Below are 22,954 nucleotides of genomic sequence, written 5' to 3' on the forward strand. Positions count from 1 at the left end.
AATTAGTTTATAATTTCAGGCAACGTACAACATAGAGGTGATAAGACCAACACTACAAACAATAAGATGTCTTTCAGTTTAACTTAAGGTTACTTTATACTTGTGAGTGACTAGTGCTGATATAGTGTTTTACATCTGATTGTAGAATAAACATAAAGTTCTACGTGTAAACTTAGTAGTGTTGTTTTTCATTATACATGATAAATTATCAGTTATTTCATTTTCATAGCAACATACAATGTTTCTGATTTGAATGAACAGATCACAAAAAAAAACCTTTATAATTTTTATTATTAGCTCCTTGCGGTTTAAAGCAGTGCAAATGACTATTATACTTATGCATCCACGAATGGTGAGTTTCAGCATAAGAGTACAATGTATGTAAAAATAAAGTAGATATGAAATATTTGAAACATGTATTAATAAAATAATGGTAAAAACTGAACAGTTTTCTTTGTCCTTGTGTGTAAAAGTTGATACAACCTAATAATTTATTTTACTGGTTCAATATATATACATTTGTAAATAAAGCGAGTTTTCACTTACATGTCTATTCACAAGTATTTAAGTATTTAACTTACATTAAATCTCAATGTAAATTAAAAAAAAACAGAAAAAAACAATCTACCGTTGTAATAATCCACTATTACATGTATTACTTTTTTAATCAAGAAATACTCTTACACGAACTATTTCACCATGTTATAGTAATGATGTATTTCAGGACGGTTGGTATTGGTATTAACACTTTTACTAATAAAGCTGAGAACAACGTTTCGACCTTCTTAGATTAACCTGAAGATGACCTAAGAAGATCGAAACGTTGCTCTCTGCTTTATTAGTAAAAATGTTAATACCCATACCACCCATCATGAGATACATTAATAGCTTAGAAGCCTTCGTCTTTAGCTCGATTAACTATCACAAAGTTGAAAGTAATATCAGTCGCAGATGAAAAATGTCATTCAGTATCTGATAAATTCTTATTTTTCCTGAAAACATGCTATTTTATACGAATATTCAGACATTTAGAACATGTAAAGTGGTAGATGGCAAAATACCTTTTCTTAGAGGTGTAGCATTCTATAAATGAACAAATAACTTCATAACATGTTTAAATACAAATTTACTGTACATGTGTGAATAAGTTCTCTCTATGACTGAAAATAAGTTCTTTATAACGTACTGTAACATTTCACGGTAACATCATTCCCATCACTTTTTTATTCGTTTTAAATTTTGCACTTTAGAGGCAAACACTATAGTTATCTTTTACTTATGTTGCTATAAACGAAGTTAGTGAGACGTTCATTATATTTCGAAAAGAATTTAGTGTAGAGTTATTTAATTATACACAACGGTAGTTCATGGTCAGCAGGACATTCCCCCAACCATTATTTTTAACGAAAACTCAAAAATAAATTAACCATTATAGATGTAAGTTTTGATTCTCTACTGATTTGATTAAGTTGAATATCAACTACTCCATAGTAGGTTGTTTATTTGTTGTTAATGGGCTATTTGTGTCAAGGGTATTGAAACACAAGACCAGCTCTCAGATTTACCATTGAACTATTAAATGGCCACTATTTGGCAGAGAAGTTTTGATGTCATTCAAAATTTGTAGCCCATACTGGAAGAATTTACACATTTTTATAAAAATTAAGAAAAAAAAAACGACCTTTATGCTCTAGATAAATATAAAAGAATATAATTTTATTTAAAACAACGTTTCGCCTTTAAGGCTTCTTCAGGGATAGTATAGAAAAATATAAAATAATAGATGATTGCACTGTTATTTTTGGATTTATTCTAAAACATCGTAGTTTAATAATACTATTTGTCTTCCCTTCAAATTTTGTTGAGATGTTTAAAAGATATTTTGTACTGGTGACAGTTCTGACACAGTGGGAATTGTACTAATAGTCTAGCATTGTGTTTTTCATAATTAACAGTTTATAAAAAACTGAAAACTTACAGTATCTCCCAAAAGGAATACAAAGTCCTTACTAAGATTAGAAACAAACGGATTTAGTTTTAACAAAGTCAACTTCTTCATGTATATTAACTAAACCAAAAGATCAATGAAGGCTAGTAAATGATGCTTAGTCATTTCTAATGTATTATATACCTGTGTGCAGATAGATAAATCCTATATAGTATATGATTTCTTACGAACTGTTGAAGACACCAGTTTTCAAAATCAAACTAAATTATGTAACACAAATTTTGTTCCTGGATAGTATGTGTTATTTCTTAATTGCTTATGTTGTAATAGTACAGAAAATGGCCATTATTCTCTTCAAACTTTGCTTTTGTGACCTGGAAAATGAAACTAAGAAATTAACATTGTGGCAGAAGGAAACCCTATTTTGACGAGTGAAAAAGCTTGTAAAATGTCGGTGATGCTTCCTCTGACTTGTGACTTGCACATTTTCATCTAACAAATCCTACTCCTTGAGCCTAGATGTCAAAAGCTCAGCATTCGGCTTTGTTAGACCAAGATCTATGATCAAGTCATTCAGGTCTCTTTGGTTGGGGTAGTATGGGTTTCTCTCACCAGCTGCACCTATGAAAATGTAATCTGGATCTTCAACGTCTACCTCCTCATCTGATTTGCTGCTCTCATCTGAGAATGGCTGCTTTCTCTCTGGCGGGGTGGGTACAGGGAACTCAGGGCAGTTTGGCACTGAGGCGATGGATGATGGAAGGTCCGGATACATGATAGCAGATGCATTGTTGCCAGCCCGACTTTTGAAAAAGTCCACCGGGCAGAATGGCAATTGCTTGAGTGGTCAGCGGGTTCACGCCAAATTCTTGGAATAGCGAACTTTATGGCTCTCTTTTCCCCTCTGTACCATCCTGCAAAAGAACAAAATAAAATTGTTATTATGAAGAATAAGTTTATTTCATCCACAACTAATGTATAATAGATTCATGCAAAATATTTTATGTGTGATATCTTTTTCTATACTAATTGTCATCTTGCCTTTTATCATTGAGAAAAATCTTATTCTTTATCGTGTACAACCCACTGTACTGGGTAGGAATTAAAAAGATGAGCATATATGAACTAATGTATTTTTATTGTTCAGTGTTTTAGTATATCAAATGATATCACAGAAATTACATTTATTCTTTCAAAAAAATGGGTTTTGAATATACAGTGTATTAGTACATGAAATAAGTTCCGAAATTAACAGTGAGCTTGGGCCAAAAGGGACGGAAATTCTATTGTGAAACTACTACAAATGAGAGCAATCACAATTCCGTATAATTCAGTTAATTATACTTGCGTAACAAGTCTACAGATCAATTATTACCTGCTCTGAGTCGATTTCGTATATATGGGTATATAATAACAACGAAAACAGACTAGTTTCTTTCCGTTGGGTATATGTTTTTAACGTTAATAGTATGATGGAAAATTGAAAGTAATTTTTGTGAATAAAAAAAAAAACGCATTGATAAAGCCGCCTTAACTTTCTAAGAGAATCACGCGATTTCCCTTGACTGGGAGCCGACGACATTACAACTACCTTTTCAGCTGAGTATTTGAATGTTGATCTGTATCTTCATAACAACATTTGGCTCCTGGAACATTCTTTTCCAACAAATTTATTCTGAAAAACGACTCTGCGTGTGCCATTCTGTCAGCCAAACAGCCGGTTTGTTTGTCCGTACATTCTGGATCCACGTGCGCTCACTATAAATAGCATTCACATCATCGCGCTGTGAGTCAGCAGACCCGTAACCATGATAAGGCCTATTGACTGAAAACGTTTCAGTTTTACTGTATTCTGTGCTGTTTATTTCAGAAAATTGAGAAAGGACGAGAACAAAACAAACAAACTCGAACTTATCAGCTCAAAAATGACATCACAGTAATGGGAAGAGTTACTGTAAAGGAAGAGATCATGGTAATTGTAGCTTTTGTTCTTGCGGTTACTGTGTGCCAGTAATCAGGTTAATATGTTCAGATAGTAAAAGCATGTACCTTAACAACTATAGCAAATATAATCTTTATATACAGGGTTGATTCTTACATATTTAAACCATTTTGAACAAGCAAGTTAGAGCGTTACGTGAAAACCTACACATGTATAGACTTGATGTGTTATGACATGTATAAAAACTACATTCGGACATTGGAATTTCGTAGGTGAGGTAATATTACCAAAATTTGATCACTTTGTGAAAGGTATGTAACAGCCCTTTCTGGCATAAAATGTTCTAATGCTTAGGTTACAAAGAAACGTTCAGATCGGAAATTTGGGATTTCAAGAATTGAGATATTCCTTGCACTCATGACAACTGAAAACGAAGGGATGTGGATCAACGTGGGTGTCAGAGCCACTCATAAAGAAAGAAACAAGTTGAACCCCAACAAAAATCAGCCCCTTCCCCAAATAAAAAGCATCCTCATATCTTAGGTTACAATAGTCAATATAACCAAAAAAGTCTTCCACCTGGAAAACCGACACAGGTTTTCGGTGTAACACACACATATATAAAAAATTACGCATGAAATCAGTCTTGAGTGTTGTAGTGCAAATGTGAATCAAATCTACGGAAAAAAAAAACAACTGACAGGTTTGGTTTGATTCTCGTGCAAAACTACACAAAGTCTACCTGCGCTAACCGCCCCTCATTTAACAGTGTGAAACTAGAGAGAAGAAACTAGTTAACACCAATGAATAACAGGAATAGCCGTCACATTGTAATTCTCCACGAATCGAGCACTCTAGTCACCAGGCCACCAATAGAAAATAGTTTTGGTGTATTATTGTATCCTTTAACTGGAATTTTTTAAAATATGATATTTATTGCCGGTTTTTATACCGTATTTTTTCATAAATCTATTTTTGTTAAAGACCTTTTTTGCATATAATTTTGTATGCTTGTTTTATATATTTTTAAGGTTCAGTGTTGTAGTATAAGTATTATTTGACCTTTATTTAAGAGTTTAGGTCTGTGCTTGTTTCTATCGTTCAGGTTTAGTGTTGTGTAATTAATCAGCATAAGTATAATCTATTACAGGTGCGAAAGATACTACGATCACCTTGCATTTAATAGGTTTTGAGATTTAAAATTATTGATTGTTAGAGAAGACTGAAGGGAAAGGAAGGAGGATGTAGTAACTAGAAGAATGTTATGTTTTCTCCCTTCTTTACCTTAGTAAGGCGAACAGGCCTACTTTATCAAAGTATTTGAAATTTTCTAAACATATGTATTCAGTGCACATGTTGTTCTTGACATATAGTGAAACCTATTGTGGTCTTGACTTTATTCTTATGCCAGTCCTTCACTATCATAAGTAATCATTCCAGTGTGGTGAACCCTCTATAGAACATGTTGTTAAGCTAGTTTTAAGTTAATGCATCTTCTAGCTGTATCTTAATAGGTCATGGATCAAAGGCCATGTCGTCGCGTTTGTTGACTTGTATTCAAAAGTTTATTGAACAATCAATTTATAAATATATGTCAGTAAGTTTAGTATCAAACTGTAGCATATAATACAAATTTTAGTATTGTTTATTAGTTGATTTCGTAATTTAAAAATAAATATTAAAATAACACACCTAAATATCGATTTTTTTAGCTGATATGTTGAATGTAGTATTGATTAAAATTAGATGCTTGTGGTGTAGAAATACTAAGTTTATAGTTTCATATGAATTAGGAACTGAAATTACCGATATTGACAAGATAGAATATAAAATAAAAACCTTAAATATTTCTTATCTGCTGACATCTTGCCGATATACTGAGTCAAACACAAGTCACCTCTTTCTTTTTTTGGAAACGGCCTCTTTTGCAGCATGTGAATAATCAACCGAAAGCTCAGAATGTCTCTGTAATCGCTTTCTCAACCATTTTAAAGTGGTTTGAATAAAGATTTCAAGATTTTGATTTTTAATAAAATTTAAAATACAGCTTAGCTACTAAGCTTGATAAATTATAGTGATATTCTATGGTATCGATATAGTTATTTATAATTTTTGGATTATTGTGAATTTTTAAAATAATGTAAACTTGCCGAAAACATAATGTAATCAAATATAAAGTTGCATATACTGATAACACTTAATCTTTAGATTTTATTAATAAAATAAATCAGGAAATCTTTCCCCACAGATACATGACGAAAATATGACAATGCCACATGCGATGCAAATTTCTTATATCAGTAGCTGGTACTATATGTGTGTGTGTGTGTAGAATACGACAGTTGTAAGAATAATGTTATTATAAGTTGCCAGAAGTTCTATGAATTATTTACAACATTTTAAAGAAGTAATAAAGTAGATGAATTTCGAACATTATTCTTACAGTGCAAAAGAAATTCATGAATTGTCTAAAAGATTGGTGCTATTTTAGGAGCAATATCTAGCAAATGTTTTGTTAAGCATGAAAGTGCTAAAAGCGAATATATATTATGTACATGATAAATCAAAACGTTTGTGTTTTATTCTAAATTAACGACCTCTTGATTTGGTTTATTACTTTTTCATCTTTGTTTTGATACATAATATGATTGTAAATGTAGAAAACAAATCAAGATATACATTTTCTGTCTGATATTAATGTAATATTTCAGATTATATGTCTTGAGGGTACGGTGAGCCCTGGACTTTGTACATCATTTTTTATGTGGATATATGTCGAGAAATATGTGATATTTACTAACCTGGTGAAAGAAGTCAACGTTAACCTCAGCATCGTAGTATATATTTTTTAATAATCTTCGGAAAGAGATCACAATGTAACAATGTAGGAATAGATATAAAATTCAAATAAACTGTGACCGTTTCAATATGATAGTCTGATTATATATCCATGTTTGATGACCTATTAATATCTACCAAATGTAAGTATTTAATTATCGATAATTCAGACATATCTATATAAACTTAGCATTAACAAAAGTAAATTAAATTTACTACGTCACATATTGTACTTAAGACTTAACCCTTGTAGTAAAAATACACATTCACATTGAAAGTAGTTTCAGTTGACTTGTTTTGTTTGTTTGTTTTGGAATTTCGCACAAAGCTACTCGAGGGCTATCTGTGCTAGCCGTCCCTAATTTAGCAGTGTAAGACTAGAGGGAAGGCTGCTAGTCATCACCACCCACCGCCAACTCTTGGGCTACTCTTTTACCAACGAATAGTGGGATTGACCGTCACATTATAACGCCCCCACGGCTGGGAGGGCGAGCCTGTTTGGCGCGACTCGGGCGCGAACCCGCGACCCTCGGATTGCGAAGCGCACGCCTTAACGCGCTAGGCCATGCCAGGCCTCCTTCAGTTGACAGCTGTGATGAGCAGATAATTTACGCTTGTTGAATGTGCACGTCTATCAACAACTTCATCTAATTTATAATTTCGTTGAGATTACATTTTTCTACTTATAGAAATGTTGATCTGTTATTTAAAAATTCGGCGCAATTTTATCATGTTTTACGTTTTCGGCTTTAAAAATAATTCTACTAAATATTAATATTTGATTTCTATTAAAAACTGTAAACAACTCGAATAATTTGAATAACCGTCCAAAACTGTTAAACGTTCATATAATTATAAGAAAAACATTTTTCTTCTATATTTTACTTAGGTTTAACTGTGTAGTTATCCCTTTTTTTTGTTCCTTCGACAACATTTATCAAAGCATTACCTGACAGTTTTACAGTTTGACCAATAGAGACCCGATGTTTCAGGCAAGTATGGATTCAATAAAATGCATGTTTTGTACGATTTGTTTACACTCTAGAAGCACAAATAAAAACAGAAATATTTCAAATGTTTTAAAATTACAAGTTTATTTGGCATGTTGTTAAGGTGTTTTGGCCTGTTAGTTAGAAATGAATATATGTATCATATATATGTGTTAACTATCAGCAGGAAATGATTCATCACGGTTCAAGAGATATGAACCCTGATTGAAGCTCAGCAGGAGGCGAATAGTAATCCGCTAGAAGTTAAAGGTAGGATCTCAGAAGGACAACGAGTACTGTAAGATAGGCATTACCTTATCTTTATTGATAAAAGGACGAGACGTGAAATGTTGAACGCTGAATAAAGCATTTCATGATGAATTTTAAATATACTCATTTGACCTATCTCCGTGATGGTGTTCTCGCTGAAATCGAAGCCAATGAATCATATTCTGGGAAAGTCGTGAGCCCAAAATATTGAGTATCGCACATAGAATAACACCTGTGAACACAACAGGCACTTTTTGTGCCCAGTGTCTAAAGTAACAGGTTATAAATATAGAATATATAAAAATATACATGTAACCAGAGGTAAAATGTGTGAAGGAACAAAATACTTACACTTTATGGTTACTAACGCGATATATTTAGATATAAGAGTAAAAAATGTTAATTGAAACGAATCGGTTGATATGTTTTCTTTCGGTTAGGCTACTTTAATGTCAAATTTCACAACAGTTTTGAAATTTTAAAGCATTAAACCGGAATAATGTGGCATGTTGTCAGAAATATTTGTACGTGTGTGTGAATGAGTGTGATATCTCTGGAATAAAATACAATACAGATCTATGATAACTTGCAATAAGAAAAGTTATAAGAAGTTAACAGTGGTGTTTTCTAAACAGGCAACTTGATCATAACGCCAATTTAAACACCACTGATAAGCAAAACCATTTAGGACATTTTAATATAATAACAACGCTAAAAACTCTGATCAGTGTGAAAAATGGCAGAATAAACGTAATGTGAAGCTTTTTTACGTTTAAATAAATCATCACGTATCTGTTTATTATATATTGATGGAATAGTTAATGCAAAATATTAACAAAAATATTTCACTAAGACTAGCAATCATTTAATTATAATTGAGTCAATTTATATGTCTCTTAGATACTATGAATCATAGATATATTATTTTATTTTCTGGCCGCAGTGGTCAAAAACACGCCTCAAAGAGAACATATTATAAAACTGATGACAGAAGATAGCCCATTTTAATTTTAGTATCTTAGAATCTATCTATTACAGACCTTTTGAAAGGCACCATCGGTTATATGTTCTCAACAATTTGTAAACACATAAAGAAATTGTATGTATTCTAATTGGATAAGTGATTATATTAACGTTTGATTAGACAAACCCAGTGTAATATGCGCAAGATAATAAATGTTATATCACGTTCTTTATGTCAGGTTGACTTTGTAGTATCAGATATACTGATAGGTTCAACTCATAATAGTGATGATGACATCATCTGTGGCAAACGTTCACGTTTAGAAACAGTGTTTAAATTGGTACTGCGCGTGGTAACCTTAGACTTGTGTGCGGCTGCTCGGCCGTTGAAACCCATTTCATGAAGCTCCCGACGAACAGCTCTTGTGCTGACGTTGCTTCCAGAGGCAGTTTGTAACTGGGTAATGAGTGTTGCAACTGTGGACGGACGATTTTCAGGCGCTACGTGCTTCAGTACTCGGTACTCCCATTCTGTAAGCTTAAGTGGCCTACTGCTTTGCGGCTGAGCTGATGTTGCTCTTAGACGTATCCACTTCATAATAACAGGTGGCATCCTATGGCAGTGCCACGTTGAAAGTCACTGAGCTCTTCAGTACGACCCATTCTACTACCATGTTTGTCTATGGAGATTGCATGGCTGTATGCTTGATTTTATACACCTATTAGCAATGGGTGTGGCTGAAATAGCCGAACCCACTGATTAGAAGGGGTGTCCACATACTTTTGGCCATGTATTGTGTATCTGTATGGATCTCATAAGCACAGCTCTTATAGATTTACTATTTATTCCAACAGAGAAAAATATATCAGTATACATACTAGTATTTCAGTGGACAAAACACTCTTATTAAGCACAGGTTTTTGACATTAATAGTAACGATGTGATTATATAAATATTAGTATTCTTTAAAACAAAGCAATATCGCTAAGTAAAGTTTATTCAGTTACGTAAAATTATGGTAGTTTGTATCTTAATATTAAGCGGTATTTCAATGTTAATATTTTATCCATTAAAAGCAAGCTAGAACATTAGCTTCTGTTTGGGGTGTAAATAAGTTCAATCTGATCGCAAAATAACCGAAATAACTTGTTATGTGTGTTCATTTAAAATTTTTCGCATAGTGATGTTCTTATCAGCAAAGGTACTGTTTGCAGTATGATACTCACAGATCTAAACTTACTCATATGAATGATTTATTATAAGAGGTACTCGGTATGGCCAAGTAGTTAACTCGACTTATGATATGGAAGTCACAGATTCGAATCCCATCCCACTAAAAATGCTCGCTCTTTCAACCATGGAGGCAATATAAAGTGACAATCAATCCTACTATTTATTGGTAAAAGAGTACCTCATGAATCAGCGGTGGAGTGTGCAAGCTGCCTTTCTTCTAGTCTTATGCTGCTAAATTAGAGACGGTTAGCGCAAATAGCCCTTGTGTCCATGTGGTTGGGGCGCTCGACTCGCAATCTGGGAGCCGCAGCTTTGAATTCTCGTCACACCAAACATACTAGTCTTTTCGGCCGTTAGGGCAGTTCGGTTAATCCCACTATTCGGTGCTAAACGAATAGCCCAAGAGTTGGCAATGGCCTTCTTTCTAGTCTTACACTTCTAAATTAGGGACAGCTAGCAAAAATTCCTCATGTATCTTTGTGCAAAACTCAAAACAAGCAAGCAAATACTTTACGTAATTCTGTATCACGTTTAGAAACATGTGTCAAGCAAAGCTTTCCGTCTAACGCTAAAAATAAATTGGTTGATAACTTCTTGATTTATTTTGCAATAAAGATCTTAATGATATTTAGTTTCGTTTGGGCTCTTAGTCTTGTCAAGGAACAGGAACATTTATTCTAAAGTCTATAATATACCATAAACTAAGGTTTGTTTAATACACTTCGGCGCAGATGTTAATATGTTAATGGATGGCGTTCATTAAAAAACTCGTTAGCAATGTCTTACTTTAGTTATTAATGACATTAGTAATATCTCTGTAAAAATAAATTAAAGACATACATTTATTAAAGTGGGTCTAACTATATGTTGGTAGACTTATGGGAAGTTTGTATTATATAGATATATATTTTAGGCATATGTGTTTGAGCTTGTGTTCTTGTTATGTGTGTTAAATGACATTTTTCAACAAGAAAACCTAAAACAGGCCATGTCTTTTTAATATTTTTCGAAGAAAGGGCATGCCACTGTATCTTACTGAATTATCGTCAAAATGATAATATCTTAACTTTACATATTTTGAACTTGTTGATAATTAATCCATTCTTCATGCATGTTTCAAATGTTGCACTACCTCTAATGTCAAGAAATATTGCTATGCAAAAAAAAAAATCACAAATACTGAAATAGAAAACAACGTTTTAATTAAAGTTTATAAAGTGATGTGTTTTTTTTTTTACTGGCGCCAATAGAAAAGTGGTAAACTTTAAGAAGCACCCCTTGTTTTATTATTGGTCTCCTCATTCTTCATTACGTTCAGTGGATATGTATCATTTTCAGAATTCAGAGTTCATTTAAACGTTTTCGCATAGTGGCGTTTTTATCAGCAAAGATGCTATTTGCAGTATGATACTCACAGACCTAAACTTACTCATATGAATGATTTATTATAAGAAGTACTCGGTATGGCCAGGTGGTTAACTCGACTTGTGATATGGAAGTCACAGATTCGAATCCCCATCCCACCAAAAATGTTCGCTCTTTCAACCATGGAGGCAATATAAAGTGACAATCAATCCTACTATTTATTGGTAAAAGAGTACCTCATGAATCAGTGGTGGAGTGTGCAAGCTGCCTTTCTTCTAGTCTTATGCTGCTAAATTAGAGACGGTTAGGGCAAATAGTCATTGTGTAGCTTTGAAGAAATTCAAATGTAACCTTCTCTCAGTTTTTCCATTATGTAGGTTTATTAATTTTAGAGTACAGTGTTTGGCATCGTATAGAAGAATATGAAGCATAATAGAGTTATTACAATTGCTATGACGTTTAAGACGATAAAGGTCATGATATGAAATATTTTATGAGTTATTAACTTATAGTGACAAAGGTGAGGTGTGATGATGGACGTTAGTGTCAGTACAGGGTTTATGTTTAGATCGCGGTCCGGCATGGCCAAGCGTGTTAAGGCGTGCGACTCGTAATCTGAGGGTCGCGAGTTCGCATCCCCGTCGCGCCAATCATGCTCGCCCTTTCAGCCGTGGGGGCGTTATAATGTGACGGTCAATCCCACTATTCGTTGGTAAAAGAGTAACCCAAGAGTTGCGGTGAGTGGTGATGACTCGCTGCCTTCCCTCTAGTCTTACACTGCTAAATTAGGGACGGCTAGCACAGATAGCCCTCGAGTAGCTTTGTGCGAAATTCATAAAGCAAACAAACAATGTTTAGATCGTTATATTTTCTTTTGAGAAGTAACTTGCGCAATATTATGAAGACAATTAATTCTGTGAAAAATTTTTTGTTTAAGCGATGAAACGTTTTTGTGTTTATATTCTTAATGCAAAACTACACAATGGGCTATCTGCACTCTGTTCATTGTGGAGAATCGAGTCCTGGGTTTTAGCGCTGTATATCCATAGACTTATCGTTTATCCACTGGGAAACATTAAATGGTAGAGAGATTAATAATAAGCACAAGCGATAAATGAACATGAATTTTAGATTTTAGTCACGCTTTAAAATAGTTAATGAAGAAAATCGTTTTCACGAGAAACATGATTTTTGATACAAATACTTACCAAAATACTTTAATGACTTTACATTCGGAAGTTGTTTAGTCTCCTGCAGTTAGTGTTGGGCGACATTTCCAGTCATGTTGTCTTAATGGCTTCAGAAATGATGATATTTGCTGGGTATATTTGGGATTTCCAAGGGCATTGCATTCATATCATGGTGAATGCCGGTTAGAAACCCCAAACATACCACAACCTCTCGTTATATTTAAATCCTTATAATCCACTGACATCTCCTTAAAAATAAAACAAAAAAGATAATATAAAAAGATCAGGTACCTTAAAAATTATTTTTCTTACTTAACGAATAGCTGTGAAATAACTATCATGAATATCTAATACCTAGAATAATAATACCATGTTTTCCTATTATCTTAAATGACATAAGTTTAAAGAAGTCTAGTTTATCTAAATGAGCTAAATTAAGGAACTATTTTTCAATTATGGTAAATTCACATGAAAGTTCATTATTATTGTTCATGAAGTAAGTATTTCGGAATAACTGATAGATCAGAAACTATAAATAAGCAATGAGAACGGTCAGAGACGTGTTAATAATAAAATGTTTGATCTATTCTGAGATATAGAAAAGTATAGGAAAAGACTAAACTTTTGAAATAATAGTAAATATAAAGTTTTCTATTGAAAAAATAAAGAAATAATATTTTGAAACAAATAATAGAGTTAATCCATTTTGAAGCACTAGCATAAATAATTCACTGACACATGAGGTTAACAATTTATATTATTAATCAAAATAATGTTTCTGAAAAACATGAAAAAAAATACAGATAGCACCAACAGAAATATACTATTGGATTATAAAAGCTATACAATTTACAAAGTTAAAGAAACATTGTTATCAAAAAATAAAGATAGAATAATTACAGTATTAATATAGAAAACTGTGATATAAAATATAAAGACATTAACACTACTGATTACACTTTACTTTTTTTTTAAAGTATTTTGTAGAACAAAACTATTGACAAACCTATAAATATAAATTCATATTTTTTCTCAGGGAATTATATTCATGCTAGTGATTATTTCCAAGATTTCCTGCAGTTAGAATTTGAGAGAGTTTTGAAAAGGCTTGATTAGTTCCAGAACTACTTGGGTATTTTATTGGTGGCGTGTTTCTATGATGTTTTACTTGACAAGGCTTAAAGGGGCAAAAAACTAAGAAGAGAGCACAAGAAAGTTAACACTTTCATCCCAGTAGGAGACATAGTGTATACCACATCTCAGACGCAAGAGGGCTGCTGGGAGCTCATCTCTTCAATGAGAGGTCTGCCTATAAACATACCACCCACGTGGACACACCTCTGTGTTTTGTAAGGTTGCTGCAAGTATTTATTAGTACGTTTTATAAAATAAATTTTAATTTCTAAAAAACAAGATCATTTATATAGTTGGAAATAAAAAACTACCTGTTTTAAGTCACAGAATATATATATATATGCGTTATTCTTATAATCACGATACATTCTCTGTGAATACCGAAGAGTCAGTCACACTGAATATAACGCTACTCACCCTGTTAGTAAAGGATTTTCACTCGTTACTGAATAACAACTGGTCTAATGTTATACAGATTACTGTATTTATGTTACCCCTGAATACAGTAGCAATCAATGCGTAAGATATTATGAACCTTGTATGAGAGAAATGAAAGTAATGTTTTTGCATATTTTTAGGAAGACTAATAATAATATCTGGAAGTTTTTTTGTTTCTTTCATCATATAAAATTTGCAGCGGAAGGGACATATTATTATTCTCTGGATATGCTGTGAAAACATATGACGTAGTGATACATCTTCATAACATGGATACATAAACATATTTTATACAGTTGGCTGTGTAGAATGAGGAACAATAAAATGGCTTCTTAAATGTAGTCAACCAAAAATCGTACGTGTGAGAAATACTGAGTTGCTCTACAGCCTTTCTTTTCAGTTCCTGCTCGACCTATACGTGTAAAAGAGTTGCTCTCTGTTTCGTTCAACAACATTAAATGCCTACAGAGAACCTAGGGTGATCTATACAAAAATATTTTAAACTTTCCTTTTCAAAATGTTCTTTTTTGTTAGCATATCATAAAATGATATTTTTGTGAGTTACTTGAAATACAAAATCATAAGTTGTAGAAACAGTTATATATAAATATGACTGTGTTTATGCAAGATTGTTATAAATGATTTTTTTAAAATTTCAAGTAATGTTTATGAATATTTATGTTATGTGTATGAATACCAGATAATTTGTTGGTTGTTCAGAAGATCTATTTAGGCAATGACAATTATAATTTTATAAAAAAAAAACTCAACCGTGTAATTTCAGCGAGGTATAATGCCGTTCATTTTAGGATCAATATGACCTTGACATTTATTTTTCTCATAATCTACTTTAGAACTGATTCCTACAATCCCATTGAAAGAAAACGAAGTTCTCCACTTGAATTTTCTCGCGATCTTAAATTTTATATAAATATTTATGCTTAATAGAAAATTTAAAGATGCTAGATCCGATGAAATATCATGTATTCCTTGAAATAAGGATCATAATATTCATCTCTATTATTATAATAGTTTTTTGTTCTCCACGCCATCTGGATATACAGTCTTGGCATGGAGTGGTCTGTTGACTAATCTGCTCGGATTGCAAATCCAAGGGTGGTTTATGGTTCACTTCTATTGGATAATCAAAGAGTAATTCAAAAGTTGTGGTAGATAATCTGAGAAATTTAAAATTAGATATGGCTACACGTAGATTGTCATTTTTGTAGCCTTGTAACATATTTCATGACTTTGATTTTATGTCTAAATTGTTTTCATTGCTGTCCTTAATCTCTTCCTACTTTTGATCCTTATTTAAAACGGTCACTGATTGGCCTGTAATAGGGTTCTGGAATTCAAAGCTCGTGGACCTGTTTTGAATTCTTGCGACACCAAAAAATGTTCTACGCAGTTTAATTTGGAATGAATTAATGTAGCACAGTTAATTTATAAAAAATATATGTCAGGTTTTCAGTTCTTAAATATATATCCTACTGAACACCTTGGCTCACCATGACCGAGTGATTAGGGCACTCGACTCACAACGCCAGGATCGCGGATTCGAATCTCTACCCCACTAAACATGTTTCACCTTTTACCCATGGGAACGCTATAATGTTACATACATTCCCAGTATTCGATGGAGAAAGAATAGCTCAAGAGTTGGCTCTGGATGGTGATGACTTTATAGACTTCAACTTCAGGTGTATGATTTATTATGCTAGAGCTATGTTTCTAGCTATATAAATTATAAGCCTGAATTTGAATCTTATGATTCATTTTATATTGGGACGGCTAGCGCAGATAGCTCTCGTGTAGTTCTGTCAGATAAAGATAACTGACATTTAATTTATAGTTTAGAATCAAACGGTTCTAGCAATTGATGCACTGTCGTTAGTTAGTGCCCTATATTAAAAACTTTCTTTTTTATAGTAAAATCTGATAACTTAGTTGCTATGAGTGAGCTAACGTAAAGTATTTTTACACTGAAATCAAGAATTGTGAGTTAAAAGTTGCAAAGAAAGTAATAATTTTACATTAATTGGTTTATACCAACCAAATAAACTATCCCTTATTACTTATAATTTTTTGTACTGAATGAACTTTGAAAGTGGGGTAGAAACAAAACATTTTATGAGTCTGTTCTAACTAATTTCAGCTAATATTGTGAGTTACGTTTTTAACAATATAAATTATATACCTGAAGTTGAATCCAATAATTTATTGTCGAAATACTTTTGATGTTTTATTTTGATTATTAATAAAATGACCAATACATACATACGTATATTTTGTATACTGAATGTGTTTATAGAACTAACAATATAACCAGCATTAGTTTTTATTATTTTGTAATGCACAAGAGATTTTTGTGGACGTGTTTTTGCTTAAATAAAAGTCCAAAGATACAACATTTAAGCGGATTGTAACTTTTTATGACGTTTCGACCAATCGCGTGGCCATTACTATATGAAAATAGAAACAGTTACCTGATGGTGGCCACATGAATAGTCCAAACATCATAAAGGAGTTAAAAAATAAATAATTGACTCAAAAGCTGTATCTTTTGACTTATACTTAAGGTTTATAGTGGATTTCCTCTTCTCACAAGAAGTTTACTTACTTAGTTACAATAAATCAGCATTACATAGTTTGGTTTCCCACATAGAAACCAGAAATTTGACAAATTAGATTACCATTCTTAATATTGTCTTAAACTACAACTAATACTTTCAATCATTTCAATTAAAATACGATAAATGTACGGGTTGAAGCCCCATAACATTGTACATTTAAATTATCTCTCAAATCGTACTTTTATAGGAAATAGCAAGAAGGTCACGTTCTTAAGCGCTAGAAATAAAATCAGCCAAAAATTGTATAATCACGTATTGATTGTCTAAGCTTATATGGCAGCGCTACTGACGTAAAATTAACATATTTTACATATTATCTGTAACAATCTATTAAATTCTAATATTTTAAATTTATCATTCCTATCTTATAGAGCTATATACTACACAAATATTAAACTATAATCTAAAGTTATCAAAACTAAAATATTTCTTAAGATTTGTTGCAGTTTATGTTTCTTACAACATTTAAAACTTCAAGAATAGCTTTATTTATATCTATGAGTGTATGTTTTAGTGTCTACAACTGTTGTTCAAGGACAAAAATAGATGATTTCAGGCTGCTAAAACAATGTAGCCCACTTCTGAAGTAGTCTCTGTTTTATTATATATAAGATGAAGCCAATTTTCTTTGCATAATACGATGCAAAATCTCCTTTTCCTGTACTTATTCAAGAGCTGTGAAACATATCAAGTCATAATACAAGTACCAATTCATGAGTGTATTAGCTTTATTTTTAATCAAAATGAGTTTTGTAAAATAGGTTCCAAAATATGAGACGTGTAATCAATTTCTTGGGAGAGTTTTGTAGGACAATACACGTTAGCCAGGTCCCAAAATGTCTTGAAATAGTTGATACAGCAACTAGAACACTGATATATATATATGTATATGTACATTACAACAAATTATTGTTTCTGTTTAATGTTCTAATGAAGGAGTTTCAGTTTTTCCAATCGAACAACACATATTTCAGTTTATTATATTGCGCAGTTCAAAGATAATAATCTATATTTTTTATCACATGTATAGTATTATTTCGTTGATTTGTTGTCATATTTTTATGAATGGAATTCGAAATACATTTAGTTTCTTAAGCCTCACGTCGCAATGAGACAAACTTGACTCCATGAAAAATATTTATGTGAATATTTATTAATCATAAGGAAAAAATTAAACCACAGCACAGTGCTGATTTTTAACGCACATATATATATATTACAAGCAATAGAAAGTAACTCTCAACTTCTTGGGTTGACACTTGTAGATTTGAAGATGGAAACACGCAGCGCTTGGGACTTAACAGGCCAGTAGACTTATTCAAGAGACTTCCACCCACTGCACCTCTAAGACCCAGGTGCTATGCGTCATAGTTTCTTGTGTTCCAAACTTGTTATTCACATTATTCATCATCTGTCCTCTATAGAGACATTATTTATTATTTTCAACCATATTTATCCATTATTAATTGAAATAACAAATTTAACTTCTACTGTCTTACTTTTTATTTACATTTATTACCGGTTAGTTAACGATCCCTGAGTACTAATAGTTTTCTTAGTGATGTTAAAAAATGAAATAAACTTTTGTGAATTTTCACGCCCTGATATTACATACTTTTTGCCAATAATATATATATATATATTTGTTTCGGCTTCCTCGTACTTGTAATTAATCGAAATGTTTCATATTAATGCATCATAATACTCGGAACCACTCCTTCCTTATATCAATAGCTTTAACACGTTTCTTCAATAGATAAAAAAATACTGTAGTTGGCCCGGTACGGCCAGGTAGTTAAGGCGCTTGATTCCTAATCTGAGGATCACGGGTTCGAATCCCCGTCACACCAAATATGTTCGCCCTTTCATCTGTGGTGGCGTTATAATGTGACAATCAATTCCACTATTCGTTGGTAAAAGAGTAGCCCAAGAGTTGGCGGTGGGTGATGATGACTAGCTGCCTTCTCTCTAGTCTTACACTGCTAGCTTCGGGACGGCTAATGCAGATAGCCCTCGCGTAGCTTTGCGCGAACTTCAAAAAACAAACATATTATAGCTTAAGATGTCATATGCTTATTATTTTGGCTACCACTGACTGCCATCTGAAAATCTTCTGAAAAAAATTACTTTTTGGTTTGATATTTCTGTACTGTGATATTATCTGAGTACGTTATACATATATATTTCAAATAATATAATCATTTATTATCCATAACACTGTGAATGCTAGGAAGACGTTTTAAAATAACAGCTATTTCGCTATATTTATGTTCTTACAAAACGTGCTTAAAAACCGTAAAGACTAAGATATTAGAGAGTGGATACAGAAAACATGTGTACATAAGAACGTCCTACATAGAAAACTTTCTGGAAATAAATATTTGTTATTTGAGTAATATCAAAGACACACGAGCACGGGTTTGGTTAAAGGAAAGAGAAAACGAAATCGTTTCTTTTGTTTAAGATTATTTTTATATATTATTAATCAATCAGTGAGTATTTATTGGTAGATTTCTTATTTAGAGTAATTATGTAATACCACTGCATTCTTGTTATGTACTCAGATCGTGGCACAATACTTGCCTTTAAGATGTAGATCACCTCCCTTCTGAGAGTAGATATTTTTTTAACGAATCAGCTTTCTGGCCATTTTAGTCTATAAGCTCACAGTAATCAGAGCAACTCTTCTGTTAGAATATACAACAAAAATAACAGCTGCACAAAGAGAGATCACATTGAAGATAATCCCACTAGAAGACTTGGCTAATATACTTCCACTAAAGAAAGTCTTATAGACTCCTGAAAGCACACTCCTACTCACTCGTAATCAAAGAACTGCTTCACTGTCGAACGTTACCTACAACTTAAGATGTTTAAAAGATACTGCACTCAGTGACGTCACCTTCTGACCGCGCCCGTTCGGGTCTACTACCCCTCCCTCTTACTAAATTTCACTCTCAGCGGTCAGTGGCATTGATGACTGTGAACTTATTGGTGGATGAAAAGCTGGAAGAACAGGCCATGAAGTTAGTGGTCGCCCTCTATCGGTGGATTTCATAAAAGCCGAAAATAATACCATTGGTCAGTGACTTCAAAACTTTAGTATTCCACCCACAAATACCTTTAATTAAAAGTTCATTGTTCACTGAAGTAACTATAAAATGATTTCAAAATAAAGATGAATGTCCAAATAATACAATTAAAACAATAATTATTTCGTTTCTTGCCAAAACGATAAGTTTCAGCGTCGTTTAGAAAACGTTTCTACGACAAAGCAGGAAAAATCCACCGGATAGTTTACGTTGACTGCAATACGGCTATTGTAGCTTGCCGCCAACTGGTTTATGTTAAACGAGTAACATGAGCGTTTTGTATACTTGCCAACTTTTTTTTAATCCGTCAAGATAAGAAAATATGGTATTATTGAACCTCGTTTTATTATCATACAGTTCAAAGTATTCATAATTGACCAGTAACAAAGTTAATTCTGTAAAACAAGTTCCAACAAAAGTTTACACAGCATTGAAATTTCCAGTTTTTATAAAACCAAATTTTTCATTATTCGCTAACTCAAACGACACTTTCCGTAAAAATCAATAGCATATGCAGATGAGAGGCGCGACGTAAATCCTTATGACATACCACCTTGTCTAGAAAAATTTTAAATGCTGAACAGGTCTTTTGCCGACCATGCCACAGCCTCTAATCAAGGGCGGTAGGTAAGACTGAACTGAGGAAAGGTGGAATGGAATGAGGTAGTGGTAAACAATGTCCCGTCAGGCTGAACTATAACTCTTCTTGCTTATAATAGCCAGCAGCTTACTCGCTGAATGATACTACATTCCGATTCCCAGAATAAAATGTCAGGTAAAAATGTCAGGTAGCATCAATTCTTAGTCTGGCGCAAATATGGTTGAGTCGCCCGGAATTTGATGTTTTCCTTTAATCACGGACAAATCTCTTCTCAAGAACTTCACACAAGATACGAAGTTAGTTTACTTTTTAATCTAAGCGACACTTTACGTTATTTTGTGAGGGTTGTGCGACACATAAAAATGCGAACAATGAAAAATTTTGGACATTTGCCTTCTTAATTAATGATACCAGCTAAAAAATCCCATAACATAAAAGAATGGTGATTCATGATTGTTGTATTCTTAGTTAGAAAGTTACACGAAGTACTTTAGGTGGGTTATTAGGGTTTGTTTGGAAGGGAAATTACTAACAAACAAAAGAAAGACAAATTCGCGATAAGGTGGGAATATTGTTGAAAAATAAAGTTACACAAACACAAAGAACTCAGGCATAGCAAAAAGCATAAAATAAAGTTTTATTGGATAATCAGCGTCAGTTTTTTTTAATTGACCACAATTAAAATAGACTATCTGACGAAACTGATCCAACAAACCTAACTTGTTACATATTCAAAACAACGTGCTTATAAAATTATAAATTTCAAGCTCTGTTGATTAGACTGCTCTGTTTTGACCCTAGAATGTTGGATTAGCAACTTTTCTGGACAGTAAGGACGAGAGATCAGTGACAACACAGACTGGACTTGTGACAAGTATAAAGGTGTAATATTCATAAAGTTCTTGCTAGAAGCGTGAAGCAAAATTACTAATGGAATTTAAGTAGGACCAAAGTCTAGAAGTATTCACGTAATTCGTAATTAAAATTCGAAGTTATAGAAAAGTAGGTTTCTTATTAAACATACTATACACAAATCAAATGTGGCCCAAACATTCACCAAAATGAGCTAGAAGTTTCAGTAGCAAAGTAAATCAAACCAAAAACATCATATAGTGATTATCATATAATTATAAAAATAACGATATTTTTAAGTTTTTGTTTTCTCCATTCACACTTGATATTTTCCTAAGTTTGTTAAGGAATTTTTGGTAGACATATTCTTAATAAAATGACTTTTATACATATTGTGTGAGCAATGCAGTCTGTTTGGTTCTAAAATTCCAAAACAATTTCTTAGAGTTAAACAAACACTTTAAATTGATACACTCCTTCGTTAATTCAGTTTTATCCGAATTTGAAAAACAAACAAACTGGAAACAGCTGATCCATTGATTTGTATATAATTATATGTGTATTTTTACCGTACATAATAACATTACAAAAGCCCTTGTAAAGTGGATCCGTCTTCTTTGCTAGGCCACTGATGAACAATATTCCCTATTTCAAAAGTAGACATATTTTAGTCCAGATATTTATGCATTTAACGCTATTATAGGTATATGAGAATATTAAAAAAAACTTTAATATTTTATGTTTTTACCGATTTCTAAGCAAATTGTTTGAATATAATGATATTCTAACAAGAATTCAACTTACGCTTTTTAACAACAGTTACTTTTTCACTTTTTAATATAAGCTTATAAAAACTGTCGTTATTCAAGAACTTTAATAAACCTATAGCAGTAGTATCAGTTGGAAAGATTTTCATAGACTCCTGTTTAAATTACGCTGGCAGAATATGAGTCAGTTGTTAATTTTATATTATTATAAACAATTCCATAGCTAGATGTTTAACAAACATACTAAAATAAAGCATAATTTCTACCAAAATATTTATTAAAACTTATCAATAATACAAAGCATATTTAATGAAAATAACATATTTGAATATATTTAGAGTTGCTACAATTGACGAATATTATTTTTATATTAATGCCGTCAGCAGAAGAAAATAATGATATTCAACAACTGTAAGTATCTAGGTTTTTGTATGGCAACAGTAGACTTGTAACTACAGGGAAAGGAAATACATTTAAACACATTATCAGTACGAATTATTTTGAAAATACTTTTAATCAGAAATTAATTTCAAAATATCTGTACTTATACGATAATAGCAGTTACCCATGAATTAAGTTTAGATTTCTACTGCAAACAGTCAAGTACACTGACAACAATTATGACAAAAATAGTATAAGCATGTTTACAGTTAATTGGACAGCAAAACTACTTGAAATTTTGATTCTAATATAAA

The 22,954-nt window shown here is 32.4% G+C and overlaps 3 long non-coding RNA genes across 4 annotated transcripts in view; 1 reads left to right on the forward strand and 2 right to left on the reverse strand.

Moving 5' to 3' along the window:
• Window positions 1–22,954, forward strand: part of LOC143232849 (uncharacterized) — a 104,869-nt gene that overhangs the window by 20,208 nt on the left and 61,707 nt on the right. The window lies entirely within an intron of this gene.
• LOC143232848 (uncharacterized) lies at window positions 839–12,866 on the reverse strand. The gene is made up of 2 exons (XR_013017813.1): window positions 12,758–12,866; window positions 839–2,862 (listed from the first exon to the last, which is right to left on the reverse strand). It is a non-coding gene; the product is annotated as an uncharacterized LOC143232848 (long non-coding RNA).
• Window positions 21,269–22,954, reverse strand: part of LOC143232850 (uncharacterized) — a 63,269-nt gene continuing 61,583 nt past the window's right edge. The window contains exon 3 of the long non-coding RNA XR_013017816.1: window positions 21,269–22,137. This is a non-coding gene — a long non-coding RNA (uncharacterized LOC143232850). The remainder of the gene's footprint in view (window positions 22,138–22,954) is intronic.

The sequence above is a fragment of the Tachypleus tridentatus genome, chromosome 11, assembly GCF_004210375.1.
Source record: "Tachypleus tridentatus isolate NWPU-2018 chromosome 11, ASM421037v1, whole genome shotgun sequence".
In the NCBI taxonomy this organism is placed as follows: Eukaryota; Metazoa; Arthropoda; class Merostomata; order Xiphosura; family Limulidae; genus Tachypleus; species Tachypleus tridentatus.